The sequence below is a fragment of the Podarcis pityusensis genome (assembly GCF_964106645.2).
Source record: "Podarcis pityusensis genome assembly, chromosome: 14".
Taxonomy (NCBI): Eukaryota; Metazoa; Chordata; class Lepidosauria; order Squamata; family Lacertidae; genus Podarcis; species Podarcis pityusensis.
Genome location: NC_138039.1, coordinates 42886380 through 42899607, shown reverse-complemented (window position 1 = coordinate 42899607; position 13228 = coordinate 42886380). Strand labels below are relative to the sequence as shown.

The 13228-nt window shown below is 47.7% G+C and overlaps 1 protein-coding gene across 2 annotated transcripts in view; it reads left to right on the top strand.

The window, feature by feature from the left end:
• The first annotated feature begins 5305 nt into the window (after positions 1 to 5305).
• Positions 5306 to 13228, top strand: part of LOC308462660 (tropomodulin-2) — a 58562-nt gene continuing 50639 nt past the window's right edge. For both annotated transcript variants that reach the window (XR_013979248.1, XM_080980514.1), the window contains exon 1: positions 5306 to 5475. The gene's annotated coding sequence lies outside the window, so the exon portion shown is untranslated. The remainder of the gene's footprint in view (positions 5476 to 13228) is intronic.

The window sequence follows — 13228 nt, the reverse complement described above, 5'->3', positions numbered from 1 at the left end:
ATGTTTAAAACACACACAGAAGAGATGAGTAGTTGGCGGTGCTTATGTCTTTAAGAAATATAAAGAGAGAAAGAAAGAAAGACGAACAAAGACAGAAAGAAGCTCTTTTTGCAGAAACTCAAGTAAAGAGCCCAATGAAACATTGCAAGAGGGAATCTGTGATTTGTTTATTAGAACAAGCGGGACCTGCTGCAACAAAACGCAGCGGTGCACAGTGTTCCTGTTCACATTCCAGCCAGCAAGTCACACCCCTTTCCAGAACACTCCATTCCACCATTTATTTATTTACTAGATTTATATCCCACCATTCCTCCATAGAGCTCAAGGTGGAGTACATGTTTCCCCCTGTCATTTCCCCCAATACTTTTAATTGTCAACTCACATTTGTGCAGGTTTAACAGATGAATAAAGTTGCATAGGATTAATTGACTAAGATTTCTGTAAATGGGGGGGGGGGAGGAGTCCACATTGATCCAATAAATTGTTTGATTGACACAATAAGTGTGTGTGCAGCAGCAGTCCTATCCCATCCTTGCCATTGCTTCCAATATCTCTGGGCCATTTTCCTTTTTAGGAGGACAGAAGTGTTTGCTCCACAGAGCTGTGACAGCATCCCCTTACCTGGGTTACTGCTCTCAGGTGTAGTGGAGGATGCAATTCTATCGCAAAGTTGAAGGGTCAGCTGTCAATCCAGTAGGCTTCTATTTATGGCAGTTGGTGGGGAGGAACGACCTCATCCTTGGCCTCCACATGTCTTGAGCTAGCCCTGATTGTCTAACCTGGAATTCCCATCATAGAATGGCTTGAGCTTGGGAGAGGAAAAGAGAAAAAAATAATATGCCTTGGCAGATGTAGGTCTACAGCTTCCTCATATGTCATTGAGCATTCATCCTGATTTGCTTGCACAAAGCTTATGCAGAGGTTAGACTACGCCTGGTCTTTGCTGAGCATTCATCCCAATTTATTTGTGGGAACTTATACAACAAAGAACATTCATCCCGATTTGCCTGTGTGTTGTTTAGATGTCTTCCTATTAATCATTAGCTCATCCTTCATGTTTGAATTAATTTCCCCAGTGTGGTGTAGTGGTTAAGAGCAGTAGACTTGTAATCTGGTGAACCGGGTTCGTGTCTCCGCTCCTCCACATGCAGCTGCTGTGTGACCTTGGGCCAGTCACACTTCTTTGAAGAGTCTCAGGCTCACGCACCTCACAGAGTGTTTGTTGTGGGGGAGGAAGGGAAAGGAGAATGTTAGCTGCTTTGAGACTCCTTAGGGTAGTGATAAAGCGGGATATCAAATCCAAACTCTCCTTCTTCTTCTTCTTCTTCCCCATCTCTTTCCTAACTGCAAAAAGTCTGTTTCTTTTTAAAGATGGACTTGTTAAACTACAGCAATCAACACCGTGTTTTAATCCACTAATTGTGCCAACCTACATTTGTTGGAGTACACTTGCACCCTTCCTGGGAAGAATTATTATTATTATTATTATTATTATTATTATTATTAATCATCACAGGGTATTTTACAATATACAAGTACAGAAAATACATACCATAATAACAAAAAACCCCACAATACCCCCACCTCCAGTTTAAAAGGCCATTGATTGTTTAATTAGCCAAAGGCCTGGGAGAAATAAAATATCAACCAAACAATGTTAAAAACACTTCAATGGCTTTGCTAGGTGAACAGATGCACAATCACGATCTGAATCTTGGTGCCGTTTCAGTATCAGGAATAAGGTGCACTGAAAGAGTGCATTTTTGAGTGGGGAGCCAGCCCCATACATGCAGGTCCTTTGATGAGTGCATATCTTCACGGGTGGTGACAGAAATGAGCTAAGCATCTTGGGATGACATGTTCCAATTCCTTCCTCATAATTAAGTCATCTATATTGTGTCACTGCAAAGAGGCACACTGTTTAATTAAATGAGCGCATGGTTCATTATACATCAATGATAGGGGAAGATTTCTTTGATGCTTACCAGACTGGCTTTTCTGGTGGTTCCAGTTTAGGAATCAAGATTGCTGCTTATGGTTACGTTCCTCTTTAACAAGCGCTTCCACGTGAACCTGGAAGGATGGTGCTCTGCTATAATTAGAAGTTGTGATCAAGATAATTTCTAAGATTGCCCCCAAGGAAAGGCTGGGACAGACAGGTGTGTCGTTCAGGGAGGAAGACAGGCAGTCCCCACCTTTCAGTCTCGGTGAGTTAGGATATTACTATTCCTCCAGAGGGGACGCGGGTGGCGCTGTGGGTTAAACCACAGAGCCTAGGACTTGCCAATCAGAAGGTCGGCGGTTCGAATCAGCGCGACAGGGTGAGCTCCCGTTGCTCGATCCCTGCTCCTGCCAACCTAGCAGTTCGAAAGCACATCAAAGTGCAAGTAGATCAATAGGTACCGCTTCGGCGGGAAGGTAAACGGTGTTTCCGTGCGTTGCTGTGGTTCACCAGAAGTGGCTTAGTCATGCTGGCCACATGACCCGGAAGCTGTACGCCGGCTCCCTCGGCCAATAAAGCGAGATGAGCGCCGCAACCCCAGAGTCAGCCATGACTGGACCTAATGGTCAGGTGTCCCTTTACCTTTACCTTTAATCCTCCAGAAGGACCCAGTTCTCTGGTGATGATGAGATAATAAAAAGTTAACAATCAAAAATTCTCTGAGGCAGGGGAAATCTACGGTGCTTTATGGGAATTTAACCTTGAATGCATGCAAGAGTGTGTTATAACCTTACTTGTAAGTAATCTGCCCCACTCCCACTCGAGATCACTCTTCTGGGAGCTAGGAGGACTGAGATCTATCTACATGATCCAAGCTTAGGGTTCCTTATGCCCAGTGAAGGATCTGCTAAACATTCTGTTTTAAAACTCAAAGATAGGTTCGCCCATTAGGAACCACCCCCCCCCCTGCAAAAACCCATAGTTGGGCAATACTTTGATATTGGGGCTAACCAGAATGTCACAAAAGAGTGAGCAAGCTTTCTGAGTTTTCTGTAACTCTTGCCAGGCAACAAACCAAGGGATTGAGGGGAAGGGAACAGCAACAAAAATTAGGCTGGATGTTGTAGGCATGAGGTCTGGATTTTGACTTACTGTAGGGGAAGAGCCATAGCTTATTGGTCGAGCATCTGCTCTGCACACAGAAGGCACCAGGTTCAATCCCTAGAATTGTAGAGTTGGGACCCAAAGGGTCATCTAGTCCAACCCCCTACCGTGCAGGAATGCCCTGGCAGCTCCAAGTAGGGATGGCAATTTCCCAATGTGACCTTCAGCCCAAATCATGATGGGCTGAATGAGAGCCATGCCTCGTCCTCCTGAACATCAGATTCAACCTCGGAACTTGTGTGCCAGAATTTGGGCACATGCCTCTGAGCATATGCAGAATGTCGTTCCGCTAACCACTGAAAAATAATCCCCAGTTGCAAGGCTACAAATAGGTGTAGAGGAAAAGAACGGTGGAAATGGAGGCATCCTGACCTGTTAACACAAATTGAAATAACGCGAGGAAATCAGAGTCTGTTGCAGTAAATCTATGTTTTATTATTTTAAAAGTTTATGTTGTGGTTTATAGCATTGTTTTGATTTTGAATTACATATGGGGGGGGGGGAGGTACCATAATCTTTTCAGAGCTTGGGGCCTTTAAAGGCCTTAATCTGGCCCTGGACCAATGGTCAGGGATGATGGGAGTTGTTGACCACCAACATGCTGAGTTCACAAAGTTGGCTGCCCCTGGGCTGGATTGTCAAGATTAGGAGCTGGGAGGCAAAGGTTCAAACCCCTTCTCAGCCAGGGAAGGCCCCCAGGTGACCGTGGGCCATTGACCTTAACCTACCTCACAAGGTGTTTTTATATTGTTATAAGGATGAAACGGAGAGGTGGGAGGAAGCATGTACACTCTTTGGAGCAAAAGGTGTAATGCAAATGAAGTAAATAAATATACTGCTGCATTGCAGGGTGTTGGACTAGATAACTCTTTGGGTCCCTTCCAATCCTATGATTTTTCTATACAACTAAAACAAACATTTAAAAACCCATTAGGTGTGCTTCCCCAGCCCATCAGGCATACAGAGGTAGCAATGTGGACACCCACACCCGTCCTGCCTTTGATGCAGCTACCAAAGGCAAAGGAGCTTGGGGAGCTGGACAAAGTTGGCCACCCCAACCTACCTCACAGAGTGAAGTAGACAGGCAAACTAAGGCCAGTGTACTGGAAGAAGCAAAGATCACCAGTGTCAAAGCAATGATTCTTCAACATCAACTTCATTGGACTGGTCATGTTGTGCGGATGCCTGATTACCGTCTTCCAAAGCAACTACAGTGGTACCTCGGGTTAAGAACTTAATTCGTTCTGGAGGTCCGTTCTTAACCTGAAACTGTTCTTAACCTTTAGCTAATGGGGCCTCCTGCCGTCGCCATGCCGCCGCTGCGCAATTTCTGTTCTCATCCTGAAGCAAAGGTCTTAACCCGAGGTACTATGTTTCTGGGTTAGCGGAGTCTGTAACCTGAAGCGTCTGTAACCCAAGGTACACTGTACTCCATTCCAAATTTAAAAATGGAAAGTGTAACATTGGTGGTCAACAAAAGAGGTTCAAAGGCTCTCTCCAGGCAAATCTAAAAAAAAGTAGTATAAACACCGACAACTGGGAAACAGTGGCCTGCGAGTGCTCCAATTGGAGAACAGCCTTTATCAAAGGTGTCATGGGCTTTGAAGACACTCAAACTCAGGACGAAAGGGAGAAAGGGAGAAACGTGCTAAGAGGAAGGCACGCTTGGCAAACTCTCACTATGATCAGCTCCCGCCCAGAAACTTATGTCTCCACTGTGGAAGGATGTGTGGATCCAGAATTGGCCTCCACAGTCACTTACGGACTCATTGTTAAAACCGTGTTTATGGAAGACAATCTTACTCAGCTACGAGTGATCGCCAAAGAAGCTGTGAGGATGAAATGGAGAGGGGGAAGGAAGCCTGTGCTGTGCGCATAGCTGTCAACTTTTCCCTTTTCTTGCGAGGAATCCTATTCGGAATAAGGGAATTTCCCTTTAAAAAAGGGAAAAGTTGACAGCTATGGCTGTGCGCCCCACCTTCAGCTCCTTGGAGGAAAAGATGGGGTGCAAATGCAATAGGTTAATATACTCCTGCATTGCAATTTCCCCCCCCAAAATGCATTCGGTGCGGTTCTGGACCGGGCAGACCCCGGCCAGGCAAGGGATGCGTCGGAGTCCCAAGAACTACGAGTCCCAGAGTGCTCAGCAGCGGCGCGGAGGCTGCGCAACCGCCTTGCCTGGCTTGGCTGCAGAGAAGGAGGGAGCGCCTTGCCTGTTGACAGCCCTCTGGGGTGGGCTTTTCTCTTTTTTGGTGGGTGGGTGGGAGCGTGCGGGCGAGAGAGGAGCGCACCATGCAGAGAAAGGCCGGCAGGCGGACGGGATAAATCGTGCGTCCGCCCAGGAGCAGCGGGCAACGGTGCAGCAGCTGGTAAGCCTGCGGTCGTCATCCCCCCCATCCCGACCCCCGGATCTCTACCATCTCGGGATGCGTGCATGCACGCTCGCTCGCTCGCTGCCACCCCACCCGCCCTGCCCTGAAAGGATGGAGCCGAGCATCCTTCACCAGCCAAACTCCCTTCTGCAAGGAGAGCCCGGAGATGATGGCATGGGGTACATAGCAGCCAATTCCTGGGAGCCGAGGTCCCTTGGCCCCCCCATAAAATATTTGAGGGGTCCAGGGATCTCCAAAGTTGATGGGCATTGCCATCCAAATGGTATGTGCGCCCCGCATCTTGTGATCGATTATGCGGGGCTTCCTTCCCCCCACCAATATTTTATTCAGGTTGGCACCCCTAATGGGGTGCAATGGTGCATTCTCACCCCACCTCTCCTGGATCTGCCTGGGGGTGAAGCCACTCCTATATTTGAGCCGCGGAGGGGACAGAATGGTCCCCGCGTTGCCCGCTGCTTGCATTACATCTCCTAAAGATGTACTATGCAATGATGCTCCGTTGAGGCTCAGCCGCCTCTGTTGCCAGGCGGTGCGGGCCGTGTGTGTGGGTTGGGGGGGGGGGGAAGGCGCTATGGGGAGGGGCGATGTATTGGATGTGGGGCCTTCTCGGGTCTTTTCCCAGGGGGAACCCGCCCGGGAAGCAGAGGTGGGGCACGGAGGAGCGGTTTCCAATTATACAGCAGATCTTTGTCAAAGGGAGCCACTCGCCTGGGAAATGGGCAAAGGGAAGTGGGGCAGAGGCGAGCGGGTTCAAGACGAGCAGGACCAGGGATGCCAATCTGAATAAAATATATGGGGGGGGGAGTCCCCCAGGTAAGCCTCGCCCCTGCATAATCGATCGCAAGATGCAGCATGCACACACCATTTGTTGGCAATGCCCATTAACTTGGGGGGAGGCAGGCCCCCTCAATTATTTTATTGGGGGGCTGCGAAGGCCCCTATGAGCAGGAATCCGGATTAGAGCTTTGCCAAAGGGGACTCGGTCAGAAAAGTGCAGAGGGAATGGGTACGCATACAAATAATAGTAAAATAATGAATAATAATAGCAATAATTCTCCTCATCCCAAAGAGGTTTCACTTTGATCTTGCAGCACTGGGTTCCTTGGGGTTTGTGTGTGTTTTAGGATAATAATGGATTGCTGTTGCTATCGTGTGTGTGTGTGTGTGTTTTAAAATGCTTCTGTCATGAGAAGTGGGTGTTGTCAGATGGTCTGTGGGAGAGCAAGGGGCTGCTCAAACTCTGAACTTCCTGCCCTGACCAGGATGGGGCTGGACTAGATGACACCTGGAGAGCCCTCTCTCTGACTCTTACGATTCTGTGGCATGTGGTGGTTCTTTAATAGGTGTGTGTGCACTTAAGATATTTATAAAGCCCTTTGCTAGTGGTCCTCGATAAACGGCTCACATAGAAATGCTAAAACAGTAGGCACCTGTTTAAAAATAGTATAAAAATAGCAAACACAAGCTACAAAGGACAGGGTGGGGGCTTTAAAAAAAATCTCTCTTTCTCCTCTGCTCAGGGCAAGATGGTTCTTGAGTAGGCTCTCTGGTGGCGTGGGAGAGGCAGAACTAGATGATGGAAAGAGGCTGTTCTGCCTCTTCTTTCCCCTCCCCCTTTAAGCATTTTAAGGTGTCCTAGGGATGCTGGTGGCGCTGTGGGTTAAACCACAGAGCCTAGGACTTGCTGATCAGAAGGTCGGCGGTTCGAATCCCCGCAACGGGGTGAGCGCCCGTTGCTCGGTCCCTGCTCCTGCCAACTTAGCAGTTCAAAAGCACGTCAAAGTGCAAGCAGATAAATAGGTACCGCTCCGGCGGGAAGGTAAACGGTGTTTCTGTGTGCTGCTCTGGTTCGCCAGAAGCGGCTTAGTCATGCTGGCCACATGACCCAGAAGCTGTACGCCGGCTCCCTTGGCCAATAAAGCGAGATGAGCGCCGCAACCCCAGAGTCAGTCATGACTGGACCTAATGGTCAGGGGTCCCTTTACCTTTACCTAGGATTCTTTAGGTGGGTTTCTAGAAAGCTGCCTTATACTGAGTCAGACCACTGGTCCATCTAGTTCAGTATTGTCTTCACTGACTGGCAGCTGCTCTCCAGGGTTTCAGGCTGTGAAAAATTCTCAGCCCTTATTTGGAGAGGATGGAACCTGGGACCTCATTCCTGCAAAGCAAACTAGATGAATTTATTGACCCTTGGGGTCCACTCCGACTCTACAATTCTGTGATTCAAACTGAGCTGCAGCCCCCTCCCCAGCTGCTGCAAGAGATGAACAGCACAACCCTGTGTGTGTTTCCTCAGAAGTAAAGTCCCATTGTGCTGAATGGCGCTTACACACCCTAGTCAGTGTGTTTGGAATTTCAACCTAGCATAGTTAACCTTTCAGAATTGCCTTGATTCTCCCCAGCGCCGCAGATGTAATAGATAAGAAGAAAGGGAGGTGGTTGTGCTATTTAGTTCTGAATGGGTGGGGCACTGAAAAGAAGAGCAATTAAAAATATTACTTTAAGTGTCCTGTATTTTTTTTTTACAGATTTGACAGGGATTTTTTCAATAAGATAAATGCATAACATAAGGAAACAGGATGGTGCATTAAGTAAAAAATACGAACGAATAAATAAAATAGGTTCTTGTATGCTAGCAGATAAAATGCACAGATTCCTTCCGCGAATATTTCACAGTGCTCCTAACACTGTGGGTGGATTTGCATTTTCTTGCGCCAACACGTGATAGAAAGACCCAATTTTCCAACAAAAATGACTGCAGGGTTGCTGACCCTTTCCCCTTAATATGCATTTTTTAAAATGCAACAATAACAACAACAACAACAACCAGATAACATCCTTAAGATAGTTCATTTTTAAAAAAGAGATTAAAATGGACCCAGCTGCCCGAGTCAAACAGCTTTTCTCCCGCATTATCGTTGACTGAGCATCCCCTGCAGAGGACCTCCCTATAATCCAGCTGTGGTTGTGTAATCAGCAGAGGCTAAGAACAAGGAAAGTCATCTTGCCAAATGCTCATGCCAAAAGAAGCACAATAAGGGGAAAAAATTACAACAAACCATTTCACATCTTTGCTTCAGGACAAAGCAAGAAGCTTTTAGGATCGTCAGCCACTGTACCCAAGAGCTAAATCTCCTTTCTCTCTCTTTCCCCACAAATCCAAAACATGGCAACCAGCTGGATCCTGAGAATGGAACTGTCAAGCAGGGGTGGTGAGCCTCAGACCTGGGGGTTGTGGCCCCCCAAGCATCTCTGCCTGGCCCTCGGGACTCTGCTGACCCCATGCTGCCCCTCCCTCCCAGGTCACACCCAGCACAGATCCTGCTCCCCGCCTTCTGTGACAATTCCTCTCGTTTGCCTGGGCATAGGATGGAAAGTGGTTGTGTGTTTGCCAACCCCAGCCTTTGCCGCACTTGCCACTGGCTTGCGGCCCCCCGGATAGGGGCTTCCCCACTGCTGCTGCTGAGCCTTACCTAACAAAACCCCCTTTTTCTTGAGAAGTGATGTGCAGATGAGATGATCTGAGTGCTAAGTAGGGCTGAATTATCTTCGTTCTACATGCTTTGAAGCTGTAGTCCAGGGGTCAGCAAACGTACCGCGCCTCGGGCCGGTGTCTCCAGCGCTGATCGCGCGACGGGCCAGAGGGCGGGGAAGCAAGTGCCCATACGTGTGCACACACGCTATTTCCGACGCTCTTCCGGGTCAGAGGAACACTGGAAATAGCTTGTGCGCATGTGCACGGGCCTCCTCCGACCCTGATGTGCACCGGATGATGCTTGCGCATGCGCAAATAACACTTGTGCATGCGCAAATAATGCTTGCGCATGAGCACAAGCTATTTCCGGTGCTCCTCCAATAAGAGTGGGTGGCAGGGGTCACTGTGGGCCAGATAAACGAGTCCCTTGGGCCTTATCCGGCCCACGGACCCTAGTTTGGGGACCCTTGCTATAGTCGCATTTCAGATCCCAGCTAGCAGAGACGGGGAAATCAGCCCTGTGGGAGTAAGCTGGGATAGCTCAATCCACAGAGCATGAGGCTCTTAATCTCAGGGTTGTGGGTCCGAGAGCCCCGTGTTGGGCAAAAGATTCCCGCATTGCAGGGGGTTGGAATAGATAATTCTTGCGGTCTCTTCCAACTCTATGATTCTACAAGACGCCCTGAAGAGATGCTGCCCTTCAGAATATACATGACTTTTTATCAGTGAGGAACTTGACTCAATATGTGGGCTCCTGCAGATAATCCCGTTTACTGAGTGTTTGTCCTGATTTGTTGGCCCAAAGCTTACAGAATCATAGAACTGCAGAGTTGGAAGGGACCCTTAGGATCATCTAGTCCACCCTCTGGCAATGCAGGAATATGCAGCTGTCCCATATGGGGATTGAACCTGCAACCTTGGTGTTATGAGCACCACGCTCTAACCAACTGAGCTATCCGCCCCCTCTGCAGAGCTTAGACTATGTCTGGTCTTTGTTGAGCATTTGTTCTGATTTGCTGGTGGGGAGGTTATACAATAATGAGCACTCAAGCAGACTTGCCTCTGGGGTGTTTATGTGCCTTGCTGTTCATCATGTGTTCGTCCTGAGCTCTCCACTGTATTTTCCTAAGAGCGAAAACACTGGGTGTGTTGCAACATAGCACTTTCATCTACTTCAGTTGCGCAAACCTAAATTTCCGGTATGCGCTTGGATCTCTCTCATGAAATGCTGGCGGGCTGGAGGTGACCTAAGTTAGTTCCACATGTTGCCAGGTGATGTTCGGAGAGCTTTTTAGCACCGCTTTTGGCACAGAGCAGAACATCATGTGCCAGACTTTTCATTATGTATTAAGATCTGGAACTGGCTGGAAGGCAGATTTATATTTCCAGCTCATGAGCGATGTGTCTTTGAGAGCACCTTTAATACATGACCTCTTTTGGACGTGCATCATCCATTATCCAACCTGCTTCTTTCTTCTTTTTCTTCTTTGGCAATCACTCATAGCCGAGTTAGATTGTCTTCCATAAACACAGTTTTAGCAGTGAGTCCGTAAATGACTGTGGAGGCCAATTCTGGATCCACCTGTCCTTCCACAGTGGGGACATTGGTTTCCGGGCAGGAGTTGATCATAGTGAGAGTTTGCCAAGAGTGCCTTCCTCTTAGCACGTTTCTCCCTTTCATCCTGAGTTCAAGCATCTTCAAAGCCCATGACACCTTTGGTAAAAACTGTTCTCTAGTGGGAGCACGCGCAGGCCAGTGTTTCCCAGTTGTCGGTGTTTATACTACATTTTTTAAAGATTTGCCTTGAGAGAGTCTTTGAACCTCTTTTGTTGACCACCAGCATTACGCTTTCCATTTTTAAGTTCAGAATAGAGTAGTTGCTGTGGAAGACTATAATCAGGCATCCGCACAACATGACCAGTCCAACAAAGTTGCTGTTGAAGAATCATTGCTTCAACATTGGTGATCTTTGCTTCTTCCAGTACACTGGCATTAGTTCACCTGTCTTCCCAAGTGATGTGTAAAATTTTTTGGAGACACCGTTGATGGAATCTTTCGAGGAGTTGGAGATGTATGTATGGTGCCTGTGTCAATGGTCATTGTCCTAGTTAGAGGCTGTGATGGGGGGTTTTTCTTTCCAGTAGCACCTTATAGACCAACTAAGTTTGTTATTGGTGTGAGCTCTCATACCAATTTTTTTTATTTTGTTTCGACTATGGCAGAGCAACATGGCTACCTAGCTGTAACTGGTCCCACAAAGTTGATGTTGAAGAATCATTACTTTAACACTGGTGATCTTTGCTTCCTCCAGTACACTGGCATTAGTTCGCCTGTCTTCCCAGGTGATATGTAAAATTTTTCGGAGACACCATTGATGGAATCTTTTGAGGAGTTGGGGATGACATTTATAAGTGGTCCACATTTCACAACCAGCTTTCTCCCGATTGAAGTGCAGAGTGTTTGAGGACCGGGACATTTGCAGGGAAACCAAAATGCTTGTTTACAAAGCATTACTGTATCCCACATGCTATCCTTAGAGTGTACAGGCAATGGCCGATTAATACGCACCCGAAAGATGCATGACCACGCACTCGCACACAGATCCGAACCTGAAAGGGACTGAAAATGTGACATAATAATAATAATAATAATAATAATAATAAGTGCAGAACTGGGATGGGGCTGTGTGGAATGGGGTGGGTCATGCTTTTATGCACTCCACTGATGTGGGGGGGGGGGCGGAAATCGAACCCCTGCACAAAATTGTAATCGACTGTATTTGTGCATAGTAGCCACGAAGGGTTAAACCACAGAGCCTAGAACTTGCCAATCAGAAGGTTGGCAGTTCGAATCCCCGCTACGGGGTGAGCTCCCGTTGCTTGGTCCCTGCTCCTGCCAACCTAACAGTTCTAAAGCACGTCAAAGTGCAAGTAGATAAATAGGTACTGCTCTGGCGGGAAGGTAAACGGCGTTTCCGCGCGCTGCTCTGGTTCGCCAGAAGCGGCTTAGTCATGCTGGCCACATGACCCGGAAGCTGTATGCCGGCTCCCTCGGCCAATAAAGCGAGATGAGCGCCGCAACCCCAGAGTCAGCCATGACTGGACCTGATGGTCAGGGGTCCCTTTACCTTTAGCCACGATGGATGCAGGTGGGCATGGTGAATCATTTGAGGCTGAGTGCCTGATCTGGAGCTATATGGTGTAGTGATTAGTGTGTCAGTGGTACCTCGGGATGTGAACGGGATCTGTTCCGGAGCCCTGTTCGCATCCTGAATAGAACATAAGATGCGACTGCACGTCTGCGCATGCGTGGGTTGTGTTTCGCTGCTTCCAAGCATGTGCGTGACATCATTTTGACCTTCTGTGCATGTGCATGCGTGAGCAGCGAAACCCGGAAGTAATGCGCTCCATTACTTCCGGGTCGCCGCGGAGCGCAACCTGAAAATACTTATTCTGAAGCATATTTATTCCGAGGTATGACTGTACCTGGGAGACCAGGGCTCAAATCCCCACTCGACCATGAAGCTCACTGGGTAACCTTGGGCCAGTCACTGACTCTCAGCCCTACCTACCTCACAGGCTTGTTGTGGGGGTTAAACGAGGAAGGGGAGAACCAGGTATGCCCCCTTGAGCTCCTTGGAGAAAAAGTTGGGATATAAATGGAATAAAGGAATAAATAAAATACAGCGTTGCCTGATCACTGAGATTATGGGGGAAATCTCTGTTGGCGGTCCCCCATGGCTCAGAGTAGCTATTAGATAAGCTGTGAATTCAGTGTTGTGGCCCAAGGGTGGATCTACACATGGCGGTGGGGGGGGATCACTATAAATAAGTCAGAAATTAAATCGTTATACCAAAAGGAAAAAAAACCGCTATGTAAAAAATTGCATAGAAATTTCTTTTGCTCTCCAGTGCCATCTGGTGTTACATGTTTATAATGCATTCAAGGCATTGTGTTGTTGTTTTTTGCTAATGTAGCTGAGCCCCTAGTCTGTGGAAATCCCTCCCAGCCGAGATCTGACAGGCACCCTCCTTGCTAAACTTCTGGTGCATGACAAAGACTTTCTTATTCCAGCAGGCACTTCTGTGTAGTGTTGGATCTGATGATGTCTTATTGGTTCATTCTCTGCATTTTTATGTACAGTGCTTAGAAATGCTAATAACTGAAAGGTTTATAAATACCTTAAATCAATAAATGAAATAAAAATGAGTGTTGTGATAAAGTATTCACTGTGGGGACAGGATACCTGCAAG